This window comes from Aulostomus chinensis, chromosome 17, assembly GCF_037954235.1.
Source record: "Aulostomus chinensis isolate RoL2024-O1b breed Wild chromosome 17, RoL_Achi_v1.0, whole genome shotgun sequence".
NCBI classification, from domain to species: Eukaryota; Metazoa; Chordata; class Actinopteri; order Syngnathiformes; family Aulostomidae; genus Aulostomus; species Aulostomus chinensis.
The window spans coordinates 7,024,419-7,052,274 of record NC_141336.1 but is presented as its reverse complement, the minus strand read 5'-3'; the positions used below and the strand labels follow the sequence as shown (position 1 = coordinate 7,052,274).

General features: G+C 40.5%; 1 pseudogene; it reads right to left on the bottom strand.

The window, feature by feature from the left end:
• Positions 1 to 2,645: 2,645 nt before the first annotated feature.
• Positions 2,646 to 26,109, bottom strand: LOC147246149 (uncharacterized; annotated as a pseudogene).
• Between the last annotated feature and the right edge of the window lie 1,747 nt (positions 26,110 to 27,856).

Below are 27,856 nucleotides of genomic sequence, written 5' to 3'. Positions count from 1 at the left end.
TTACTGTCTGTGTATCTTTGTTGTGTGTTGCTAGTGTGTGTTTAGTATTTGTTTCCAGTGTGTACCTCCAGCTGCCCTGTGAGAGAAGGTGTTTGCAGCAGCTCCTCTTGGGTCCCAGACTTCCCGCTACTGAAGCCTTGTTAGAGCTTATAATGAGCCATAAAAGTGCTCAGCTGGAGCTAACATGCATGTGAATATCGCCTGTCTGCACAGATACATATGCACACACAGGTGCGCACGCACTGACACAGCTCTCCCATAGGAACAAATAAAGCCAAATTGTCCCCGAGCTGATTGCTGTGATAATTAATGTAGCATACGACTAGAAAAACACTCTGAGACCAATTATGTTGGCGAGAGAAAGACATGGATGGGGAGAGAGAGAGGGAGAGAGAGAGAGAGTCTGTTTGTGAGATATTAAAAACTTTATTTATAGACTGTCTTTAAGGTTCCAAAGGTAAGACAGAACAGAATAATGGAAAGAAAAAGTCTAGTGTTAAGCTTTGTTGAGCAAAAGGAAAAATGAACCTCAGATCAGGCTTATATTCTTCCACTTTACCTGGCCTGCGTTGGCCAACAAATAACACGGCCTTGGATTGGTTCTCATGTGAGGGTGTATGTTATTTCTTTCGAGCAATATGCACATTTTTGTTTTGAGGATTTTATTGCCATTTGACTTGTGTGATTTGTGTCCAGTCACACAAATCTGAGGAGAAAAGTTCAACATGACAATTATAATGCTAATCAATGTTATTCATAGGCACCTTTCCAAGTACCCAAGGACACCTTACAATGCATCACAAAACAAAAGCAAACGATGAAAGTAGTTAAAAGTGTTCACCTTGAGCCAGTGAGAAGAGGCTTTTATTTGCATTCAATTTAAGAAGATGGTTTTACATCAAAATGTTGATGACCTGTGGGCAACTGGAAAGGGTAGAAGGGGAGAGGGAATTGTTCGGTTTGGTGGATAGGTAAAATTGTGTGCTATCAACACAACAGTAAAGTCTGAATTCCAAAGGAGTGCAGGATTTGATTTCGATGAAAGAAGTTGCTGGGCCAAGAGACATAGGAGTATGGCTCAAAGTCTTCCCGTGAAACAACCACCACCTCCAAACTAGCTGGCAACTGGCAACCTACATGCTGAAAATAGCCAGTTTTGAGGAAGATTCGAAAATCATAAAAATGTTTGTCTGCACTGTTCTTTTATGGAATCGTTTTTTTTTTTTAAAGATTTAATGTGTATGAATATATAAACAAGCTTCCTGCACAGAAAGGGGTACAGGCCTACCCCAACTTTAATTTGCAAGGGCACCGTTGCTGCATCCTGAGTGCTGGCCACAATGGTTATGATTGGCTCACAGAAATATAAAACAGTGTATTTCAACTACAGCAGAATGATAATAGATTGAGCCAAACAAATGTCCTGAGCTGACACAGTGTCATGGAGGGACATCTGGCTGTGCAATACTGATCTCTATCAGGGACAAACTGGACCCCTAATTCAGATGGCTGGACTGGCCGTTTGGGAATCGTCCCACTTTTTCCAGTGGCCATCAAGTCCCTGATCACAATGTAGTGTTTCACCAGAAGGTAACCACAGCTAACATGGACTCATTCTGGCTTTTTTGAAGGACCATAGTTTGATTTTTTTGGTCCATAGTATTTAAACCTATTGTCCAGAGGAGGTTTTATACCAGTGAATTTAGATTGAATCAAATTTAAAAACTCCAAAAGTCCAGACCAAATGGTAACCTTTCTAGAGGCAGTTTGAATGCATCTTACTTAAACAGACATCAGACTGGTATTAAACAATAGTCAATAATTTGCTGCAACTGTTGCTGCAGTGAATGTCTTTGATCACATATCTTTGTGTGTTTTGTTTCTTTTAATGTTAATTAAATGTTAATTCTCTTTTGATTGGCTCTAACTGAGCAGTTCTAACTACTTATTTTATATACCCAGTACTTGGGGGTGCCCTGCGTATCTGACCTAGTCAGTTTAGAGGGGAATCTCCTGCCCTAGTAACCTGGCAATTACACAGACTATCCAATATACTGTAAGAATCTTTGAATTGTGATGTCTTATGTTTCCCAGAACCCCCTGGTCACATTCACATGAATGAGCTATTTTGAATGAACAATGAACACAAGTACAGCCAGCGCTTGATACGCTGATAACCATTAGCACATTCATAAACATTAGTTACAAAACAAGAATGATTCCAGAGGTCTTCTTGGGCAGAAAAACTGTCCTAAGGACGACAATTGAAGATAATAAGCAGGAGTCAAATTTATCCTACTATGCATTGATATGTAGGGACGGCTAAGCAAAACATAGTTATCTAAATTTTCATTATTACAATAAAATCTGCTATTAGAGAGTGTTTTACCCACTTGAGTTCGGATTTGATCAGCCACAGTAAGTTGGACATGATGTAACTGAGGCTAAACATTTTTCCTAACAATAATTTTCAGAATTTCGATATAAATCTCTTGACATCCGTGGTGATCTTTTAAAGGGGACACAATGTATAATGTATACACCTTTCACTTTTAGGTATGAAGTATGAAATTAAAAGATACTGGTGGGTACAATAGGTAAGGATTTTTTTTTTGTTTTTACATATTTACGTAAAAAATGTCTCTCTCACCCTTGTAGGGTGGTTCTGTCATCCTCTAGTTTGGGGCCTCAACCAGAGACCTGGGAGCTTTAGGGTTCTACACAATATCTCAGCTGTTCCTGGGACTGTGCTCTTCTGGACTGAGGTTTCAGATAATTTTCCTGGAATCTGCTGGAGCCACTCTCCCAGTTTGGCCCAGTTTGGGGGTCACCTTCCAAAGTGCTGCTACCACCACAGGGACCATGTCAACCTTGACCTTCCAAATCCGTTCTAGCTTTTCTTTTAACCCCTGATACTTCTCAACCTTCTTGTGTTCCTTCTTCCTGATGTTGGTGTCAGCTGGTGTTGCCACATCTATCACCCATGCTCTCTTCTGCTGTTTGTCCATCACAACAATATCTGGTTGGGTCGTCAGTAGCTGTTTGTCAGTCTGGAAGCTGAAGTCACACAGCAACTTAGCCCTGTTGTTCTCCACCACTTTTGGTGGTTATTCTCATTGGGATTTGAGTACTTCTAGTTCATACTGGATACATATCTTTCTGTGCACTATCCCCACCACTCAGTTGTGCCTCTCTATGTATGCATTTGCGGCTAGCTTGTTACACCCCACAACTATGTGTTGGACTGTCTCAGGAGCATCCTTACACAGCCAGCACCTTGGGTCTGATCTGATGTGGTAGACCTTGGCCTCAATGGCTCTTGTGCTGCCATGATGAGTGCCTCTGTGCTGTCTTTCGGTCCAGCATTTTCAAGCCATTGGTAGGTCTTCTTGATGTCAGCCACTTCCGTGATCTGGCAGTTTTTAATCCTTTGTAGAGGCTCTGTCCACGTCTGCACCTCTCCCTCTTCACTCTCATCGGGTTTCAGCTGTCTCAGGCATTCACTGAGCAGCTCGTCCTGAGGGGCCATCTCCTTGATATACTCTTGGATTTTCAATATTTCATCCTAAACAATGGCTCTGATGCTCACTTGTCCTCATCCTCCCTCTTTCCGCTTAGTGAACAGCCTCAGGGTGCTGGTCTTAAGGTGAAATCCTCCATACATGGTAAGGAGCAACCTGGTCTTGATATCGATGGCTTCTATCTCCTCCTTTGGCCAGCTTATGATCCCAGTGGGTCCAGTTCTTCATCTCTGAAAGTGTGTCTTTGATGTCTGCCATTGAGGTGATGACTGATTTTTGTCCTGGGAGATTTCTGTGGTCAGTTTCAGGTCTAGGAATTTGCACCAGTGTTGTTTGATGCTTCTCTTTCTCATATGCGCTTCCAGTACTTTTCCATCTGAGCTCTTGGTAGGCCTGGTTGGTTGCTATCCCCCTGCTCCTGAGAGTATACTTTGGCTGGGTTGGTGGAGAAAATCTAGTTTATTCTCCTGTCCTTGTCCTCACAGTACTTCCTTGATTTATCTCTTCAGTCAGGTGGCCAGATGTGTTGGAGGTGTTTGGCAGTTTCGAGTCCCTCTGGTATGGTTAGCTTGGTGTGTTTCTGGGGCACACTTTTATTTTCCATATTTCCTTGTTGCAGCTCTGCTAGTTGGCTAACTTCCCTCCTTGTTGCCTTTATTTTGGCCTCTATCCTTCTCTTCCATAGAGGGTATTGTTTCTTTTGCTCCATGTCCATGGTAAGCTTGTACCCTTGCATCTCCAGTTTTACTGTTGCCATACTGTGCAGCAGCTTGTTGGTGTCTGTGATGGTTACCGTATGTACTGTATTCAGTGCGACATTCACACCCACTTGTACATCTTCTAAAGGGTACTTGACAATTCAGCTTTGGTATTCATTGGAGGTTCCAGGATTGTTGTTGGTTTATGATCTTCCTTCTTAGGTCAGCAGTTCTTGTTTCAAGGTTGCTCATAGCTAATGGGGCTTGGTGCCCAATCTCAGTTTGTGGGGATATTGATGACAATCCCCGCTGACCTGTCGTTCTGGCTCCCCCTTGCCGTAGCATTTTTGTTGTATCTCATTTATCTCCAGTTGTGACAATACTTTTAGGTTATGGATGTATCCTTTCTCTCTGGGATTGCTTGTATGGGAGCATTCCAACAATTCTGTATTTTTCGCCCTCGTTCAATTGTGTCTTGTTCCAGTATCCCATTTCTCATCTGATTGCCCTGGTTCCCAAGCAACTGACAGGGACCTTGTTTACCCAGGAGAGCCCCGAGCTGGTATGACTCTATTATTTGTATCACTCATGCTCTGAGGCAGGCCTGTGTAGCATTAGGGGTGATGTCTTAGGACCCTTACTGGATGTCCCTTACACTAACACAGTTTCACACCCTACAATGTATTTGTCAAAGAACGACGTTTGGTCAAGTCCCCTTGGCCTTGAGGGTTGACATGGGTGGTACCCTTTCGCCTTGCGAGCGGGATAGAGGGTTTTTTCCAGGGTTTTCCATGATGCCACATGGTTTTCTCTGATACATTCACATCCATTTCCACTGGCAACCCCAGACTCGGTCTTACAACTCCCTCTTTCATCTGGTCCTATTTGCTTATTTATCAACTATTCTTAGTGTTGTTAAGGTTAAGTTTAGGATTAGGGTTAGGGACAGGTTATTGCCTCGACATTGTCTTGTTTGCATGGAAAAATCCCCTTTAAAAATCATCCCACGATGCCGGATTTGCCATCTGCATTGTCAAACGACGCAGAGGGGATACCCTCAACGTTGCCTGTAGATACGCCTGTAGATACAGGGGAACTTGACCAAATATCATTGTTTGGCAACTAGGGGATGAGACTGTGTTGCCTTCACACACACACACACACACACACACATATATATATATATATATATAGATATATATATATATCATTAAATTATCTTCCAGGCAGGTTTCCATGTAGAGACGTCGAGACAGTTTCATGTGGTTTCAGCCTTGCTGATGTCCAGGTGTAATTAAAAGCAGCAGAGCTGCTTTCACCTCACAGCCTAGAAACATGTGGCAACTTGTTAATTTACCTGCACTCCTCTCCCTTGATTCACCTCCTTCTCCCCGAGGAGAAGAGGAAGCAGATGGGCCAAAGTCACCTGAGGCAGCGACAGGCCTGGAGGCTTTGATCAAAACTGTATGAGTGGCTGACACAACAAATAACGGTGTGAGAATAAATAAAACAATGAACGGAATCCAGAAGAAAACAACGGTGATTGTGGCAAAAAAAAAAGATAAATAACTGAATGAACCCTAAAAAATGTTAACCTTATGCGGTGTGCTGTTTTTTTGTTTTTTTTTAATTTAGGCAAGACAATGATTTAAAATAGGCGGCACGGTGGTGCAGTGGTTAGCACTGTTGCCTCACAGCGAGAAGGTTCCGGGTCGAGTCCCGGCTCGGGCACAGGATCTTTCTGTGTGGAGTTTGCATGTTCCCTCCATGCCTGCATGGGTTCTCTCCATATATTCTGGCTTCTTCCCACCTTCCAAAGACATGCCATTGGGGACTAGGCTGATTGGATACTCTAAATTGACCATAAGTATGAATGGGAGTGTGAATGGTTGTTTGTCTCTATTTGTTGGCCCTGCGATGGACTGGCGACCTGTCCAGGGTGTACCCCACCTACGCTTGCCCGTAGCCGCTGGGATAGGCTCCAGTCCCCCGTGACCCTTAACAGGAATAAGCGGAAGACAATGGATGGATGGAATGATTTAAAATCACAGTCATCGTTAGTAGTGTTTTACCACAGCCATGGTAGTAGCACCATATGGTGATGAATAAATATAAATCACCAAAACCATCAGCACCACAAAACACAACAGTACATGTAGAGGTTATAAAGCCCAAAAGAATGCAGTAGCTGCCTGATGGAATAGTTATTGATAATGGCTCTGTGGGACACAATAGGCTAAAATAAGCATGAAGTCATGATTTGACAGATGTTTAAGCACAAAAACTAGACATAATACCATGCAAATTTCTCACCTTAGTTGAAAAATTTCATTTAGCCTGAACTTACTTTGTATGCCATCATAGATGCAGTGTGCAAAAACTGTCTTCATTTTTGGTCTGAGTAAAATATTAAAGTGCTATTAAGGGTACTTGCCAAAATATCTTATTTTAGCTCACTCTTGATGATAATTACAGTACTTGAGTCCTTGATACTTGATATTGCACTTTTGTGGTTCAAATTGTCAAAGAGGTGACATCGTATACTTTCCATTGTTGGTCCAAAAGCAAAAAGAAGTTCAAAGATGATAAGTCTGATTATATTTATATAAATTACAACTATTCCCAAGAATAATTATGGCTCAGATGTTGTTTCAGGTTTATTTTTAAAGCTCTTAAACATCAGCCTCCATCTTGACATCATGTTGAGGTTAACTCAGGTTAAATGCTTTATGGTCTCTAGCAAAATACTAAGAAAACCTCTTCCAGATAAAGATTCAAATTCAGTTTATTAAAAACACACATTGTACTATAAATGAAATATGACTTAAGCTGGAAAAATCAGTCCAGTAAAAAAAACAACAAAAAAATGTACAACCCTGTATGATTAACTAAGTTTTTAATCATTGCAATATTACAGAATCAGTAAGCTCAAGAGGACCATAATTTGTCTCACAAGTCATATTAATTATTAAAATATTTTTCATGCAAAGTCTTTTTTTTTGGAATGTTTAAACTCTGGCAGGGACACTGCTGGGCCCCTAATTCATCCCAGGAAGTAGAGCTGCAGAGGCCCTATAGGCAATGGCCAAAATGGTGGGCACATTTTGGGTAATTTTAGGCACAAATCACTGTCAATAGGTCATATTAATAACACCTGCCTTAACAATAAATATAAACAGATTACCATTGTACTGAATCAAAACAAGACCTAGGTGACATTCACACTGTATTGCAAACTATTGCTAAAGAATTCAGCCTTACTTTGTGACCAAATAATTTGCATAATAAATGCATGAATGGCCTGCTAGGTCTAACATTTAGCCATTTCAACATGCTTTAAATTTCCCCCATGCCCACCTGTCATCGTGTCTGCCGTGATGGGTCCTGCTCCTGCAGCTTCAGCATCCTTATGACCACCATGCGATATTATTGTGTCTGCTGTCCTGGTGCTACCTTGATTAAAAAAAAAAAATGTGTGTATTAAAAATTATATAGGCCTATGAATTTTTTTTCTCCACATCCTGGCTGGCCTGGGCTGGACCATTTTGGAATTGTCCCACTTTTCCCATTGGTCAGCAAGTCCCTGAACTCCAGCAATCTATTTTCTCCAGTGACACCATTTAAATTAAACCAAGCAAATGCGCAACATTTAATGTTGTAACCCAATAAAATTAGCCATGAAGACTTAAGTACAATCCTCCTTTCATAACCTGATGAAATTTCTCTTTACCCAACATCATTACAGTGGGGCTAAATGTACTTACCGTAAAATGTATGAACATTTTCAGTTGTCAGGTTTCGGTTCTGTCACGCCTTCAGGGGACACTGTAACCAAGGTATGGAGGGATCATCTGTAACTCCCATAATACAAATTACTTGTTGAAAAAAACTTCACATGCATTTTTTCCTAGAATTTAGAAGAGTCTTATAACTATTTCAACCTTTTTTTTCACAAATTAAAAAAGGCTAACAAAGAAATGTTGCAAACCCTTCTAAGGCTGAGTCAGATTTGCCAAAATTTTGCAGGAACAATTTGTCAACTTTCAGAAATCAGAAAAATACTGTGAAATTTGAAAATAAATTATTAAGTTACATTCATAACATTTTCATGTTTTTATACCCTCAAAATCTGACTGTAATGGGATATGGGTGTGTGACCAGCTTTAAGTCCTAAAGTTGTGTTTACAGGCAAAGCAAAGTGTTTGTTCCCTTAAAATGTATAAAAAGTAATTGTAAAGATAATTTAAAAAGCTTTTGCTTTGAGATCTCTGAAGTCAAATTTCAATAAATCTCATTGTTAGTGAACCAATAAAGAAAATTGAAACAGCCACAAGGAGCGTTTAAACTGCGACAGTTTGATGGAAATTTTTCTCCTTATTTCAGATGGTGCAAGGAGTTTTTTTTCTGTATTCAGTGTATTGTGGTGTGTGTGTGTGTGTGTGTGTGTGTGTGTGTGTGTGTGTGTGTGTGTGTGTGTGTGTCTCTCAGGAGTTATTTTGCATACACTGACATGTTGGCTGGTTAATTAAGGTGTATAATTCTTGTTTAGCGCCATCACAAAAAAAGGAATGATAATAGATTGTGTGTGTGTGTGTGTGTGTGTGTGTGTGTGTGTGTGTGTGTACATGTGCCACATGTATGTGTGTTGGGAAATAATTGGATGTAGGTTGGTGCTGTGTAATGATTGGACATCTGAACTCCAAACACAGTGACAGCAGCCTGCAGGCAGTGTTTGCTGTACAAGTAAAAAGAGAACAAACATCGGTGAGGTTGTTTACTCCAGCTGACTGTAAATACACAAAAATAAACTTAATAGGACAAAAGAAATAAACAATAAATAGCTTTACTCCTCATCCTCATGAACCATATGACCTTGATGATTTCATTCCCTCTGGTTTTATTTCAACGGTAAACAAACAAATGTCTTTGCATTATAAATAGGTCAGGAAATACTTGTGTAAATCGATGTATTCACACAAAACAAATGACTGGGTCATTATTTATTTTTTTAAGCACAAATATTGAGACGATAGTAAATCATATATTCTATTAATTTACATATGTTTGAATACAACATAGAATTCACTATTAAAAGTTATTATTACATTTAAGTTGATACAGAAACGATAAAAATGAAATAGAGGGGCAAATTTGTTGATTTAATACAGTCTAATGTCTGTATTTTTAAAATATAAATGCATGTATTAATTATAGTTTTTACTGGTATTACAGGGCTAATTTGAATATTACATTTTATTGGTGACATTTCATCATTGCAAAGTATTAAATCATATGTAACAATTTTTAAAATATGTATTTACAAATAAATATATATTCAAAGTTGAAATACATTTGAATATTTGGTTTGAATATACATATGATGTATTTAAAACTTTCAGTTCCCTTTTGTATTGAAATAGATCCAGTGATGATGGATTGCAGGCAAACACGATGTGATGTGCAATATCAGATAATTACATAAATTGTAAAAAAATAAAAATAAAATAAGAGTGTGGTGTGGCTCATTCACTGTTTTCTGCTGCCATCTACAGGCAGTTAATGTTTGTTTTATTTTAACAAAGGTGAAGAAAACAGGGGGTTTTAAAACTGAAAGGTGTCATTGGCAGAAGGAAATATATGTGAAAAATGTGACTTTTTTTAAAAGAATATATTATAAATTGTATTACATATTTCACAGATGAGATTCAACTTAAGTCAATCAAAACATTCAAGTTTCATCAAAACTGAAACAGATAGAGGTCAACAACATTTGATGACAAAAAGAGATTTTGTTATTTTAAGGACTATAACCTTTTCCATGTTCTTTGATATTTTTGAAGTTATGTCTTGTGGCCACAAACAAATTACAAGCTGCTTGTAACATTATTTAAAGCATAAACAATGTTCGTGGTACCTTAAGGAACAGTTAAAACCATGTCCTTCTTATAAATGAGCACCATTATTAATATATTATTTTTAGACACACTGGTTAACTAACACTCTGTTAATACCCCTTTTCATAAATTCACAATTTTTGCTTAAAATCATATTTCAAATCTACCATTATTGAGACTCTGTAGTTGTATCAGGTCAGCAGATGGATTTGAAACCTGTATTCAAATATTTGTTTCTGGTGATGAAAGCAGGATGTAGCTAATCAGAACACAACAAAGTCATCTGTTGCAAGTTGTGGAATAACAATTCTTGTGAGGGGACATGTTGTACTAAGGTCCTCTTCTCCCAGAGCTCCAAAGACTCCCATGTCAGCCTCCATCACTCTATTTTTATAACAATTAATTGAATTTATATAATATAGAGCATCTCTTCTCAAAGCTGTTTGCTTTCAAATATTGTTTTCTTCAACCCCTAAAAAAACCTTTGTTGCAGTCGTGCGGTTTCTACCCCCCAGACAGTGTGTCATCCATATGCACCTTATCTTACCTGGCCAGTTAGTTTATATAACTGTAGTATTGTTAAATGCTTGACAGGGCCTACACACAAAAATGTGGTATGTCCACCTGAGATGAATGACACAAAAAATATTAACCTTTGAAGGTTATTAAGTTTGTGTAATAGTTACTAAAATTAAATGACAGTAAGTTGTACCTTAAACAGTAGCGTCAACATCCTTTTTACCCTGATGTTTTGACATCAGGCAACCAAAATTCGCTTTCATAGAATATCTGATGCCATCTAGACACAAAATACTGATGATAGTGGATGATGATGTTTTATTAACCATAATATAATGCTCATGCCAACAATATCTTGACACTGAGGTATTTTGACTATTATGAACAATAAACACGTGGATACATTAGAAAAAAATACTTTTTGAGAAAAAATCTTTGAGGGTGGAATTTGACTGGCTTTACCGACTATTGTCACAGTCTTTGCTGTAGCAGTGTTCACTTTGTCAGGTGAAACAATGAGCAAACCTGCTGGTTTTCTGAATTGAGTTAAGTGCATCTGGAAGAGATCTCTGATGTTGTGAACCAGCTCTCATCCCTTGTCTTGTTTTTACTCATAAAATGGTCATAAATTCTTTAAGTATGTCCATTGATGTGGTTGAGAAATGATGTCACTGGCCAAAGTATATGCTTCCCATATTGTTACTTGCTGTTACTGGCTTGAGCTACTACAATATGATCCGTTCATCTGTCCAAGTTGACGATTTGAAAGAATTCCTATGATGTGATAATGCTGTCTCTGGCACAGAACTTTCTTTAAACAGATATGAATTCTCTGCCACTAACTTCTCTCTACTTTTTTTAGACTTAACCATTTCCTTCAGGCATGGACCTTTAACTGGACAAAGTTTCGCTGGCACAGATACATAATTAGTGTGTGAATTCTAGTGTTACAGCTACAACATGTTCGCACCACATCACAGTTACCTTTGAGCACCAAATTCTAATCAATTTATCATTTAAAAAAAGGGAGAATTTCAAAAAAAATTAAAGAAATGCCCGTAAGTCATTAAGATGTTTTCATGTTCACAGGAATTGGACAGAAAGACGAACAACCTAAATTGATAATGCTTCCTGCCATGGCTTGTACTGACCCTGGTACTGGCATAGAGGCAAAAAGAGGGCACAGCTTTAGCTGGATGACAAAAGGTCAGGGGCTTCAGAACGACCTGGCATCTACCTCTGCATGCATCAGGTTATATATAACTGCAGAAGTTTTAGTAGATAAGTACAGCTAAAGCACCAAGGTTTTTCTTAGAATTCACAATTGTTGTCTCTGGAGGAGGATGTCAAAGTGCCAACACTTTTGGAAAAAATGAACAAAAAGCAAATAGATCAGGGCCATTCAGTCTCTCTACCAGAGGAGTGAGAGTCTGGTTCACATTGCAGTAAGTTGGACTTGTTCCCAGTGAGGGTTGGACTCTGTCAAGGCTGCCCTTTGTCACCAGTTCTGTTCATAACTTTTATGAACAGAATTTCTCGGTGCAGCCACAGAGGGGGTCGAGTATGGTGGCGGTATGATGTCGTCTCTGCTTTTTGCAGATGATGCGGTCCTCTTAGCTCCATCAAGCTACGACTTCCTGCTCTTGCTGGGACAGTTCACAGCTGAATGTGAAGCGGCAGGGATGAGAATCAGCACCTTCAAGTTTGAGGCCATGGTTCTCAATCGGAAAAGGGAGGCCTGCCCACTCCAGGTTGGGGGGGGGGGGTTCCTGCCTCAGGTGGAGGAGTTTAAGAGTTTAAGTGTCTTGGGCCTTGTTCACGAGTGAGGGTAGGATGGAGCAGGAGATTGACAGGCGAAGCTCTCGATTTACCGGTCAATCTACATTCCAACCCTCACCCATGGTCATGAGCTTTGGGTAATGACCGAAAGAACAAAATCGCAAATACAAGCAGCCGAAATAAGTTTCCTCCATGGCCAGGAGGGACATGGCCGCTGCTCCTCTATGTCAAGAGGAGTCAATTGAGGTGGTTCAGGCATCTGGTGAGGATGCCTCCTGGACACCACCCTCAGGAGGTCTATCAGGCATGTCCGACTGGGAGGAGGCCTCGGGGCCAGCCCAGGACACGCTGGAGGGATTAAATCTCTTTGCTGGCCTGGGAACACCTCGGCATTCCCCCGGAAAAGCTGATGGAAGTGACTGGGGAGAGGACAGTCCAGGCTTCCTTGCTGAGGCTGCTGCCCCTGTGACCCGGACCCGGAGAAGCAGAGGACAACAACGACGACCAATACATCAAGAAAATGTGCAGCAAATCACAAGAAGATCACCTTTATGAGTTTAAGAAAATCTGTGACATAAATCTATTTCTCCATAAATTCCATATAAAATATTCGGTCAGTGAACAATTGACCTTACTGTTTCCTCTGGACGATATATTTTGTCTCCCACTTTGACCACTGACCTATCCTCTCTCACTTTTAGGAAACTGTCATTATACCTGAAGACTGCTTGTCAACTCCCAGCAATAAGTCATTACCCAGCAGCCCAAGGTGAAGGCAAACAAGAACATCATATACAGGTGCACCAGGAATCCACCTCATTGGACATGAAGCAGGCATGGGTGGAGGTGTTGATTAGAGGTTCCATGTTTTCGGACATCAAAAGAACCAAATTGGAGTGCAGCACATCCGCCCATCTGTTTGATGCGCCAATCAAATAGCTCTTCATACATAACACTATTGACCAAAGAACAGCTTCTTCTTGGTGAATGGTGCAAATGTTTTCTGGTGTCCCAAAAAAAGTAATATACCATCGTTGTGCCAGACCATGCCTCATTGGCATTCTTAAGTATATGCTGGCACTGTTGGAGTACAGTTTCACTTGCTAGCTAAATGACACTAAGCGTGAAAACATCGTTTACACCAGGTTGAAATTAGAAGAGCCAGCTTGCACCAGTTTAAGATAGGGCCGAGAAGAAAATTTGCATGCATACATATAGGACGGCACAGTGGTGCAGTGGTTAGCACTGTCGCCTCACAGCAACAAGGTTCCGAGTTTGAGCCCCGGCTCGAGCATGGGTCTTTCTGTGTGGAATTTGTATGTTCTCCCTATGCCTGCATGGGTTCTCTCCTGGTACTCTCCCACAGTCCAAAGACATGCAACAAGTGACTAATTGGATACTTTAAATTAACCATAGGCATAGCTCTGAGCGTGAATGGTTGTCTGTCTATATGTGTTGGGCCTGCGATGGACCAAGACATATAGACTGGCCACCCGTCTCTCGCATGAAGGCTGCTGGGATATTGGGATAGGCTCCAGTCCCCCCCCCCCCCCCCCCCACCACCACCACCCTTAACAGGATAAGTGATAGAAAATGGATGGATGGATGGATAGATGGATGCTGACATATAGACAAGAATGATTACATGTGAAAAGTGAGGATGATGGATTTATCATTACATTACATGTCAGACATCTCAGAAATTTTTGTTGGCTGTCGTGGCAGTGAGCCTCCAGTGCTAAGGAGCCTTCTGAAAGTGTTATGGCAATATTTCAGCAGAGGAAGCAGTTTGATCAAGCTGCAGCAAAAGTCAAACTGTGATCCTCCCAAATTCATGACAGACATAAACAACATGGACAACTCATTGAAATTCAACAAGAGGATCTGTTTTTGATAAAAATAACACAATCATTTGATCATTTTGTGGACGAAATCACTGAGGCCATGTTTTTTCATGTCAGAGAGTCCAAGAGATGTTATGTATTGTGTTCTGGATTGAACTGGAAGTATGGCTTTGTATGTTAGAGGAAGAAATATTCTGAATTAAACAGGGAGCCAATGCAAAAGCCAGTCCAGGAGAGATCTGGTCTCATGGTCAACTCAGCTTGACTAGTTTGACTAGTTTTTCTGCATTGTTTTGAGACAGGATTTGTCTGATCTTAGCGATGTTACGTAAATGAAAGAAATTAGTCCTGGAGATTTGCTTTATGTGGGATTTCAAGAACAGATCCTGATCAAAAATAACCCCTAGGTTCCTTACTGTAGTGCTGGCGGCCAGGGTGATGCCATCCAGGGTATCTGTCTCATTAGATAAGATTTGGGCCCAGCATAATAACTAGTATTGTCAGCCCTTAGAGTTTGATATAAAAGTGTCGTCAGAGATTGATTCACTGCTGTGAACTTCACACCATATACTACACACTGGGGCTTTGTCTTCTTCAGTCCGAATGATCCAAATTGTAGAAACTTCAGTCATATCTCTTTACCGTCAGGCTTTGATTGTTGCTAACATTTGTAGGAGCAGGTGCAGGGCTGTGTGCTTCGGCTGTGCTCACAAGCAGACTGAATTTGACTATGAAGCTGTCTGACACAAAAATATCACAAAAAAGACAAAACTTATTGTGAAGTTACCATTTTCATTCCAAAGTGTTTAAAGTTTTGATACTAATTATGTATTTTAATGTTTTTGACTTGTTTCATTTTCAAAAATATTTCTGGGATTCCTCCACATACCACTTGAGCTTGCATACCTCTGGTGGTATAGATACTACAGTTTGAGAATCACTGATCTAGGATTTTAAACTACAGTCCATATTTACAGACTTGCTTCAGGTTCAGCTATTTACTGTATTTGTATGAGTGTTAAACCTTAAGTTCTGTCATTTACTTTATTTCAGATGGCAATGCATTTGATTGTTCACCTGAAAAGGGTGATGACTGAATGTTGGTCTATGTTTTTTAATGTCAAATAGTTTCCACTTAGTAGACCTCATAATAGTACTATTCTTTATTATCTTATTACCATTGGTCAAAGAGTATTCAGTAATTGTAATTGCAATTTAATCTTTTTTGAGGCTTGTATAATAATGAAAGTAATGCTTTGTGTAATACTAAGACCAACACATAAGCCTACTTGTATGGTGGATCCAGCACGTTATTTACAAGTGTGCATGTCTGCGTGTGTGTGCGTGCGTGTGTGTGTATGTGTGTGTTTTTCTGGTCGAGTGGTCCAATGTGGCAAGGAGCAGCCCTGATTTTCTTGTATGTTGTAATGAGGAAGGTTCCTGCACTCTCACATTCACTTATTCCTGTTTTACATTCAGTGTCTCTGTTACAGTAAAAAAGATCTAGGAAAAAATCTGAAATAAGCCACAAATAAGAAAACAACGATGCCAAGATGTCGATTGACGGATGAATAGACCTGGAAGCAGCTTGGCGTGCTGCTGTGCCCCGCTCTGAACCCAAATTAGGGAGCACGTGAAAAGACAGAAAGACAGAAAGTGGCTGCTCTCTCCTTCTACTTCTTGTTGTGCAATTTAATTTCCCCCAGCGCCGGTGCTTCAGCCGAAATCTAATTTGAGTGAAAAATGGCAATCCAGCTGTTCGGTTGACAGAGCCCAACCAAAACATGGTTTTCTTTCAGTGCAAAAACATGCGGCGGCCATCTTCATCTGCACATCAATGGCTGCTGAGCAGAGGCTGAGCGCCGCACAAGGTAGTAATTACAGTTTTTGCATGTGTGCTCGTGTATGTGTGAGTGTTTTGTACTATTAGTGTGTGTGTGTTGCAGTGGGGATAATTTGCAGCTTGGCTCCGCCTCCCTGCTCTCGATGACGGTTACAGAGAAAGAATGAAGTTATTGAGGCTGCAGTGATTGCAATGAGAGGCGCCATCTCTCTCGTTCTCTCTCTCTTTCTGCTGTTGTTTGCTTTGTGTCATCATGGAGGATGAGATGAAGCGGGAGTTAAAAACCCCCCACCCCACCCCAACCCACCTCCACCTCCTTCCCAAATCTATTATGCAAACAGAAGTGGTTAATTGTCTACATATTTGCATGCAGCGGGTAAATAAATTATACAAGAGCTATGTTGCTTAGCAACAGCCTTGGTTGACAGAGAGGGAAAAACAGGTGAGGTTTGCGATTGGAGGCTCAGAGATGACATCAAGGTGTCACAGAACACATTCAGAAAACAAAAAGGTGCAAGGCTTGTGCAGGAAAAATGGATATGGATTCAGTTTCCCACTCTGATCCAGACCTCTTAGACCCTGTCACATCATTGAGGTTTAAAGAGGTAGGGCTTCACTCATTTCTTGGAAAGCTGCTCATTTCCAGATGAAGCCAGAAGAGTTTGACTTCTTGGCTTTCGTTTGGGTTCTATGTATATTTAGCTTTAACACTTAGTGCACCTCCTCGGCCATATTTAAGCATCCAAAAATGTGAGGTCCAGCACGTACAGCTCAAGTGGCTTTCTGTCAAATTTTCCAGGCTAATGTTCTTTTTGCATAGCTGGACCCAAGGCACAAAGGTGTTGTCGTTAACCTCTCAATGAATCATACTGTAAATGTGTTTTGCAAGTAGAAGGAATACACAAAAAAACAATGTATCGCTCTATCTTGCCTTTAGAGTTTCATCTCTTCTCTTCATGCTCAAGGTTCTTCTATCCTGTGATGCTCATAATGTTGGCTTGTTAAACATATTCCACATAGCTGTGCTGTATATGGTAACCTCACTGCACTCATAAAAACCACTGAAAGCATCTTTAATCTAAATCATCATAGAAACATCAAACATCAACACAACAAACAAATCACATAAAAAATAAACAAACCTTTGAGAGACTAAAATTTTTAATTCAAATTCATTTAATCTCAAATTTAAAATTTGCATGCTGTCTCTCTTAATGTCGAGACACACCAATCTAATATGCTGCAGGGACTAACCGCAAGAAGACATCTATGGTAACAGTCCCACTCCACCACGGATCCCTAAGGTGAGGCAGATGTGATTTTCACCATTATAATCTTCCACATCGGAATCTTTTAGTTGTGTCCATGCTCATGTTGCTGATTTTATTGGTGAATGATGTGTGTTGGCAAAGCTTACAGTCAGAACTTTGAGTCATAGACTTTAGACCTAGTTATTTTTCATCAGGTGCACCAACAGTGCTCCTGAGCAAACGTCTTTAAGATCAAGCACCTGTTGGTGTTATATTGATATTGATAAATGAAACTGGTATTCAAAGATTATGAACTAAGCAAAACTATGCTCAGTTCCATGCACCATTCTTGAAAGTACACAAAGAAACTCAACAGTGGCATAAATGTCCCACCAACTCTGTTTTGGCAGTTTAATTGCAGCATGACCAAACGTGATCATCTCAGAAGTATAATCACACTTTAGGAAGGCTGTGTAGTGTATGGACTAAAAAAGAGGCTTGACGCAGACATTCAATGCAGTGCAGTCTTTTTCACCATCATGGAAGAAATAATAGATATGACAGTTGCACTCAGGCGGCACAGTGGTGCAGTGGTTAGCACTGTCACCTCACAGCAAGAAGTTTCAGGGTTCGAGTCCGGCTCGTGCACGGGAGGAGTGTGTGGGGTTTGCATGTTCTCCCTGTGCCTGTGTGGGTTCTCTGTGGGTACTCCGGCTTCCTCCCACAGTCCAAAGACATGCAAATGGGGACTAGGCTGATTGATACTCGAAACTGACCGTAGGTGTGACTGTGAGTGTGAATGGTTGTCTGTCTCTATGTGTTGGCCCTGCGATGGACTGGCGACCTGTCCAGGGTGAACCCTGCCTCTTGCCCGAAAGCCGCTGGGATAGGCTCCAACCCCCCCCCCCCCCCTTAATGGCCCTTAATCAGGATAAGTGGAAGGATGGATGGATGGACAGTTGAACTCCATAAAGCAAAACTGTGGACTGTTGAATAACATTGATTTTCTCATCCAGCCAATCATGAATTTGGCTGGATGACTGCTGAAAAATTTCATTCTGGTTCTGATGGAAAGGAATCAGAACACAGTGCATCAGAGTATGTGGCATGTAGTTGCTACAGTGAGCATGTGACCATCAGAACTGAACCATTTAGGAATGGAACAAGGTGGCCTGGTCTGATGAATCATGTTTTCTTTGCCATCATGGGGATGGCTGAGTGTGTGGGTGTGGTTTACCTGGGAAAGATATGGCACTGGGAAGCACTGTAGGAGGAAGTGAGTGAGCAGAAACAGACATGAGATACTTTGGGTAATTTTCTGATGGGAAACTTTAGGTATTACTGTCACTTACTTTGACTCATACCACTTTCTAAAACATTGTTGCTGATTATGTTCTCCCTCAAGGAAACAATGTTTCCTCATGGCAGTGGCCTCATTCAGTGGGATACAATGTCCTGCCACACTGCAAAAATATTTTTGGAAAGATTTGAGGAACACGATTTCAAGGTGTTGACTTGGCCCCCAAATTCCCCAGATCTAGGATGTGCCAATCCAAAAGGTGATCCAGGTGACTTCCAGTAATAATAATAATAATAATAAGAAGAAGAACAACAACAACAACAACAATAAATCAGTCTTATATTGCACATTTCCAGGACCCAAAGCGCTTCACAACCAAAAAAGGGAAAAAAGAATGTAGCTAATGAAAAGTGGGGGGGGGGGGGGAGTATCCAAGCAGAGGTGAACTAATGTTGGAAGCAGTGGATTCAGCTACTTTGTCTGAATTTCTTTGTAAGTCACAAATTGCACACCAACGACTGAAATATTACATTTCGAGATGTGGTCTGGTTGGCTGACCAAAAGAGGTCAAGTACAAGTAGGCTAGAGTGGTCGGTGTCAATGCTGACAGGAAATGCATCATGAGAGGTATATATAAGTACCTTCCCAAGCAACCTTGTTCCCATCATGAAGCCACAAAACAAAGGAGGACCTACAAGAAATGGTAATGGAACCAAGACGCTTTAAACTAAAATCCCTGCCACACTCCTTCATAGAGATGTCGGATGTCTAGTTATCCTACTTCCAATTGAAAAACAGCAAGCACCTTCAGCAGTGTTGTGAGGTCCATGACTCAGTTACTCAAAACTGTTTTGGCAGCAGAATGGGGACTACCCAATATGGGAGGAGTGAGTATTTAGTCAACCACGGAAATTGGCTTGGTTGCATACCAGTTGAACAGGCAACTAACAACTCCACTGACAGAATAGAAACAAAATGTCTCAAAAAATATTTACCAGTCTTACATTTTACATGGTCCTCATTAACATCTCTATATTTTTCAGTAAAATCAATAGGACAATAGGCCCAACAGGAGATTCAATTATTCCAAACACCCCTGCAATGGTTACTGAATGATTTCACTTACCGATGTCTCTTCCTCAAGAGACATAGGTAAGTTAAAGTCACACACATTAACATGTGTTTTGGACATTACATTCCTCACACTAAAATGAAACACTGAAACATAAATTGAAACAAGTGTGACGGCTTGAAATACCAACCACTAGGGGTGTTATGAAATTTTCATGGAACAAAAAATTATGAAATAAAATTCAAATAAAAATCAATGTAAAAAAAACAAAAAACAATGCTTATTGGTGCCGCGCACCACTAACACTGATGATTTTTCACCCTCTCGCCTGCTGTATACACGTATTACAAGATTAAGAAGAACATTGTAGCAACACTACATAAAAAAAAAGAAGCAAAACAATTATTTCTAAATGGAGGAAGACAAGGTCGAAGAAGTACCGGACACTCCATCAAACAAATCGGTTGTGTAGACTTATTTTGGCTTTCCATGTAAAAGATAAGACAACGGTGATATATATATATATATATATATATATATATATATATATATATATATATATATATATATATATATATATAATAAATATTTGGTTTTTCAAAGCAAATAAATATTTATTTTGTACTGATGCAACAATAACTTGTATATCTGCATATTAAGGAAGAAATAACGGAAGAAATTAAGGAAGAAATAAAGAATATTTGATTTTTGCATTTCTGATTTTCTTTAATCTTTATTTTGTATCGTGAGCCCTGTTTCGTATTTCGTATCGTTTCGTGAGTTGACTATTTCGTTTCACCCCTACCAACCACTAATGGAAAAAAAATGTTTAGAGTTTTAGAACTTGTTATCACTTAAGGCTTTATGAATTTATTTTAGTCTTCACAGACTACAGACAAACAAAGCAGCCAAGAAGCTAAACAATGCACTAACATGCTAAAACATTTTCAATTAGCCAAACTACATATTTGTGTGTTGTAATTTACTAGCATTGTATCAATTTACAAAATTTTAATGTTATCAAAAATCTATTAATGAGGTGAATGTTGATTACACACGTCCATGGCATGGGTCAAGTAATTCGGCCACACACAACTAAATACCAAGCTATAGACACAACCCAAGCCAACATCACCTTCTGTCCTAACATGGATCTCGTCTGTGGTTGAACAAGTCCACCTGCTGAGGAAGATCATGTGATGGATCTTGTCAAAATCTGACCTCTCCAACTGTCTTCAAGGTAAATCTTCCAGAGTTATTTTATGTCACCGGTCCACTCTATTTGTAAACGATGTGTCTGCACGTATTTAGGAAGTGTGAGATGAAATGTTAGAAATCAAATGTATCAAACAAACCAGCCTGAATACATTCTCCATCCGGTGCCCTTGCATACTTGCAGATGAGCATCTCAAACTGTGTCTCTGCAGGTTGGCTGGCATTATGAGCTTCATCACAGTTAATGGCGTCAGTCCTCGCCTGCCTCTAATTGGCTCGGCAAAACCCAATTAGCTGTGGCTGTTATCACATGCAGTTTAGCCCAAATAGATGAATGGGTTTGAGACCTGATAATTAAGATGGAACGCTGCCACCACTGTGGGACTTAAGTTTGAAGTGTAAAATTTTCATCCGCATCAGAGCAGTTCAGGTGTCAAATAGTGTTGAAATATGAGCCATTTAGCAGTGTGAGATATGAATTATGGAGACCCAGTTACAAAAAGGCACTTAATGATGAATCTGACAGCTGAGTAAATGCTGCCGCTAAGGTTTGAGCGATCATATTAGTTTTACTTTTGTTAGGTTGAGACATATTGGCCAAGCTTTACGGGTTTTATTTTAAATGAATTGTAAGTATTTAGATGCTCTAGCTCTTGTGCGCTTGGCACTGTTGTAACCATGGTTACGAGTGTGTATTTGCTTGTCAAGAGTTGTTGGTTGTCAATTTACATGAAACACAAATTTTCATAAAACCTACAAAAGAAAATGTGTATGTTCGCACTACTTCAAGATCAGCAGCAGGTGACGGTAATTCTCCAGTCAGTTGATATTACACCATGGTACAAGAAGAGAGCGCAGTAGTGCCGCTACACACATATATTCAGTTTTTTAAGGCTTTTCAGAATTCACTAGCTTGTCGATATCAAATCAGCAGAAAAGCTGATCAGTCGTGTGCGTTAAGTGCTCACAATGTCAGAATAGACAGGATATTTTCTCTTGGCCTGACATATATTAACAACAAACTAGTAACCCACTGTCAACAGCATAGTACAATTAATTTAGCTAATTAAAACTACAAGGTAATCTGATCATGTGGACTCATGAAAATGTTTAATTTGTGATTGGAGTGTCATTTCTCACAAGTGCAACCATGCCATTAAGCATTTCTTGTTGGATATTATGAGGTGGAAAGATGTAAGGAACTTCCCCTCCACCCAGGTAGACATTAGACATAGTGCACAGTACTATGCACACCCTTGACAGTCCCTCCCAGTCAAAGATGTGTGTGTATGTGTGTGTGTGTGTGTGTGTGTGTGTGTGTGTGTGTGTGTGTGTGTGTGTGTGTGTGTGTGTGTGTGTGCTTGCCCCAGTTGACTACATTTACTATCATTCTCTGATTGGATAAACACATTAATAATGTGTTGAAATTCCCCTTTGATTAGTTTGTCAATTCTCTGCCACATAGCTTGACTGTCACTGAGCAGCTGATATCAGTGTTCCAACGGCACAATTTGTTAATAGACCTGTTTCTATTTTCAGTTTGGACACAGACAAAACCATGTTTAAAGATAACAACATGCTCTGGTCATGTGATAGTGTGTTAGTCTGTGCCTCTGTGTGTGTTGTTTTCCTCTTAGAAGTTGAACCAGCGGTGACCTGCTTACGCTGTTTCAGCGAGATCAAATGCCGGTTAGGAAACTCGCCTTCATGTTCGTGCATCAGTATGCAACACACACACACACACACACACACACCCGCACACACACACACACACACACACACATCTTTCCTAACCCCATTTCTTATCTGCTTTTTCCTCCCCTTTTCTTTCCTCTCCTCTTTGCCCTTTTTCCTCTACACTTCCCCCTCCTCTCCCCTTCCATTTCTCACTAGTCCACTCACTCTTTTTCTTCCCTTTCCCCCTCACCCATATTAACTCTCATTTTATCCTCTCTCCCTCTCTTTCCCCTTCATCTAAGTCACTCTTCCTCCTTTATTCTGCCTTTCTTCACTAGTGGTATTCATCCTCTCTCTCCATCTTCCTTCTCCTCCTTTATGCCCCCCACCACGTTGCGTGATAGCTGCTCTCCTCTCTTTTCGGCTCACTGCTCTGATGTTAACTTGCTGTGACATGTTACACAGAAACTACTTTATGGAATCAATATTACATTCACAGGCTACGACACTGAAGTCTAACCACACTGACTCTGTGTGTGTGTGTGTATGTGTGTGTGGGGGGTCACGGGTCATTCACGTGTGTGTCTGCAACAGTACAGTGAATGTGTGTTTATGTGTAAGGAAAATGCCTGTGTGTGTTTGTTTTGGTCTTTCATCACTATTGAGGACCAGCTGAAGCCTAAAACAAGAAAAAACATCTAAACACTGTTTTAAAGCCAAAACAGTGTTTACTTATTTATTTTGACTTTATTAACAACATAAACGTCTCATGGGGATTAACATCACTTTTTCTTTTTTTACGATCTGGATTTTGTTGATCTGGTGTTTAAGAGGAGAGTTGGAAGCATGGTATAACAGGGGAATAAAGTGACAAGAAAGGCAGCAAAAGCTTGAAACAAATAATACAAACAATACAAAAAGGCTACATTCCAGATGTCAAGAGGAGAAAATGTCCACTTAGATTGCATACAGAGCAAAGGGTGTAGGAGCGAGTTTAATATTAACCAGCTATGTTTACACTTTTTATTATAAGCATTGTAATCAAATGTGTGTCTAGTGCACTCATGCGTACAAGTTTTAGCATAAGAGGTGAATGAAAAAGAAAATTTCATTGGATTTACACATCTGTATAATGTATGTAGCCAATACATGTGGAGTTGATAAAGACATCCTCCCCAAAACCAGCCACTCTTTTGCTGTAGTTGTGGCAACGAAAAGGTGAACCAGAGCGCAAAACACAAATACCTATAAAAATAAATCTGTGTTTGTTTGGAAGTCATAAATGTACCAACATTTGATCAAAATAAGGTGTAAATCATTTCAGAGGTGGAGTCTGAATCATGTTCAACATGTGGTAAGGAAAAGCCCTCACAAATATACTATTAAAAATACATGGGAGGTTGTGTGCGTAAAGCTAGAATGTGTGTGGATATGGGTGTTCACTCAAGTGTGTGAGAGAGTGAGAGGCTGTGTGTGTGTGTGTGTGTGTGTGTGTGTGTGTGTGTGTGCGTGTGTGTGTGTGTGTGCGTGTGTGGTATCCTGTGGGTGAATTAGAGCAGAGGCAGTCATGTTTGATCGCAAGGTCTCGACATCGATGAAAACACTCTAAAACGGCACGCAAACTTTGAACGGCAGAAAAAAAAAAGGGGGGGGCGTGGGGTGTTGGGAGGGTGAAGGAATGAAGGGGAGGGACAAGAATGGACACTGAGAGAGGGAGGAGAAGACGTTCTTGATGAGACTGGAACACTGTTTTCTCTGCTAAATGTTACACAGCTGTTTTTCTGTTTTTCAGAGGCTCAGTTGGCTGAAGTTGCCTTAATGTTTCCTGGTCTTGTTGGAAGTTGTGATGTTCGGGCCAACTTTGTACCTTTGATGTGGCAGTCCAATATTTTAATGAATAATTTAATCATGTGGTTCTTGTAGACATTTTAAAAGTTACTGGACCAAAAGGATCTAATTCTGATGGTGTAACAAGTCATTTTGCAGGGTGTGACACTCAAAACAATGTATCCAATGTTTTACAGCCATAACAGTAATGAACAAGGAGCCTATAATGGAGCCACATGTTGCAAATAATGTGTCGACAATTGTTTGTAATATCTCTCAGTGCCAGAAGATGGAGACAAACATACCACTCCACAGCTTTAAAGTGTTCCAGTCAGTAGCGGGAGGGGATCGGTGTAAACCAGGTAGAGTTTTTTCTGTGTATATAGTCCTTCTAAAAATATATTGTGTTGTTGAATGTGACAATCATATCAGGCTGATAATGAGACTAAAAACATTTTGCTTCTGAGACACATCATAAAACAGAACTGAGTTGTGACTCCAGTGGTCAGTGGTGTTGCAGGACTTGATTATTTGATTCATTACTGCCCTTGATATTCTGCACAGAAATTATGTAAGGTTTTGGCCTGTAGCCTTTGTTGAGTCGTCTGTAATGCAGCTCTGAGCCAATCATGATTATACAGTATGCATATATATATATATATATATATATATATATATATATATATATATATATAGAAAGAGAGAGAGAGAGAGAGAGAGAGAGAAAGAGAGATGGATAGATTGATAGATAGATAGATATAGATATATAGATATTAGATATGGTGCCATAGGCTTCGACTGCCGGGGGATCTCCCATGGTGCACTGGGCTTCTCTCTCCTCCTCTCTTTCCTCTCTGTAACTAACTCATCTTCTTCTCTGAGCCTTCAGGCTCCCCACATCCCAGATCCCGGGTGCTGCTGGAGAAGGCTACACACCTGAAGAGGCTCAAGTGACCACCTGTAGCACCACCTGCTCACGTCCCCATCTTTCCATCAATCAGTTCCCTTTCTCTCCCTCTTTATCTCTCTCTCTCTTTCCTTCTGTATATCTGTCTTCCACCATTACCTGTCTTTGTCTCTGCCCTGCCCTCCTGCTATCTTTCCCCCCAACCAGTCAAAGCAGAAGGCCGTCCCCATTGAGCCTGGATCTGCTTGACATTTCTGCCTGTGAAAAGGAAGGATTTCGTCACCACTGTTGCAGGATGTGCTTGCTCATGGAGAATTGTTGGGTGTAAATTCATTGAAGGAATGTGGTACTAGACCATAGGGTTTCAAGATTTCTGCTGTCTGAGGCATTCACTGAGCAGCTTGTCCTGATGAACTCTTGGATTTTCAATGTTTCATCCTGGACAGTGGCTCTGATGCATACTAGTCCTCATCCTTCCTCTTTCCACTTAGTGTACAGCTTCAGGATGCTGGACTTAGGGTGAAATCCTCCATGCATGGTGAGGAGCTTTCTGGTCTTAGACGTCTGTGACTTCTATCTCCTCCTTTGGCCAGCTTATGATCCCAGCGGGGTATCTGATGAGCAGCAGAGCATACACGTTGATGGCTCGGACTTTGTTCTTATTGTTCAGCTGACTTTTCAGTACTTGTCTTACTCTCCGAAGGTATTTGGTCGTGGTTCTTGGTTCTTGTTCTGGAAGGTTTCTGTGGTCAGTTCTGTGCATCAGTGTTGTGTGATGCTTCTCTTTACCATATGCCCTTCCAATACTCCATCCCTGCTCTTGGTGGGCCTGGTTGGTTGTCATTCCCCTGCCACTGAGAGTTGTCTTTGGCTGGGTTGGTGGAGAACATCTTGTTTATTCTCCAAGCCTCTACCATTTTGGTGTTTCTCTTTAGTTGGGTGGCGAAAGCTGTTAGCCTTTGTTTGGCAGTTTCAAGAGCCTCTGGTATGGCTTGCTTGCTGTATTTCTGGGGCACACCTTTATTCACCATGTTTCCTCTCTGCAGCTCTGCTAGCTAGCTAATTTCTCTCCTTGTTGCCTTTATTTTGGCCTCTATTGTGGTGTCTACAAGACTTACTTTTAATTTGTAGGAACAGTTTCTGTGACTTTGTTAAGTTGGGACTTTCATACAAAGTGCAGTGGTGAGTCCTAGCTGATGCAGCTGAAATGAAACGTAAGGCTGAGTGGTAGAGTACATCTAGTTGTTTTTTTTTAATAAAGAAGAAGTAGAGTGAATATAAATTAGGTCACCATAATCCAACACTGATAAAAAAAGTGCTCTGCATTAACCTTTTCCTTGCTGAATAAGGAAAGCATTTCCTCAATATAAAGAAAAAAACAAACTTAGATCTAAGTTTTTTTGAGAAGCTCTCGATATGAACCCCAAAAAACAGCTTATCATCCAACCAAATACAGAAGAATTTGTGTGTCAGTTGCCAGTCTTTTTCAGCAGCTCAGGTCATACAGTAGACAAAAGAACAGAATCAGTTAATAGTAAGACAAACTTTGATTGCTAAATGACTTCTACTAATAAATGACTTCCAAGGTGAAAGTTACAAGTCAAAAGCACAATAACTGTGGTCATTGCTTAATTTGTAAATCATAAGGTGCCAGAACGCAAAGTACATATGACAGCTCAACATTTTTTTAATTTCCCCTAAAGTCTAGGATTGACAACTGCTGCTCTGTCAGACCGTGTTGGTTCTATCAAACAAAGGTGCCAGGCTAGCTCATAGGATGATCTTATGGTTTGTTGAGATTCCAGAACCTTCAATTTACCAATCTGCAGAAGTAGATTATACCACCAACTGATTCTCACTGTTGCAGTTGAAATACGCTAGACACATCCATCAGCAGTCAGCTTGAAATGGGACCTGGATGGCATCCTACCCATATCCAGGCGAGGACCATGGGCTCAGATTTGGAGGTGCTGATTCTCATCCTGACTGCTTCACACTTAGCTGCGAACCAGCAAGAGCTGAAGGTCACGGCCTGATAAAGCCAGCAGGACCACATTGTCTGTAAAAAGCAGAAACACAATCCTGCAGCCACCAAATTGGATCCCCTCAACACCCTGGCTGCACCTAGAGATTCTGTCAGTAAAAGTTATGAACAGAGTCGGTGACCTGGTGGAGTCCAACCTTCACCGGAAATGAGTCCGCCTTACTGTTGGCAATGCAGACCAAACTCTCGAGAAGCAAACTGCCTGAATCAGGCGGTCCAATACCCCATACTCATTGCTTAATTTGTAAATCATAAGGTGCCGGAATGCAAAGTACATATGACAGCTCAGGGATGAGAGAGGGGCACAGGTCCCGGAACATATACAGAAAACATGCTGAAAACAACATACAAATGCCCACTTGCCATACTGTGAGACTTACAAGCCTCAATTTCAAATGATATCCATGGTGTAAAAGTTATGAAGATAATTTACAATTATTTTAGGCTACTCTGCGCAGCACAGGCA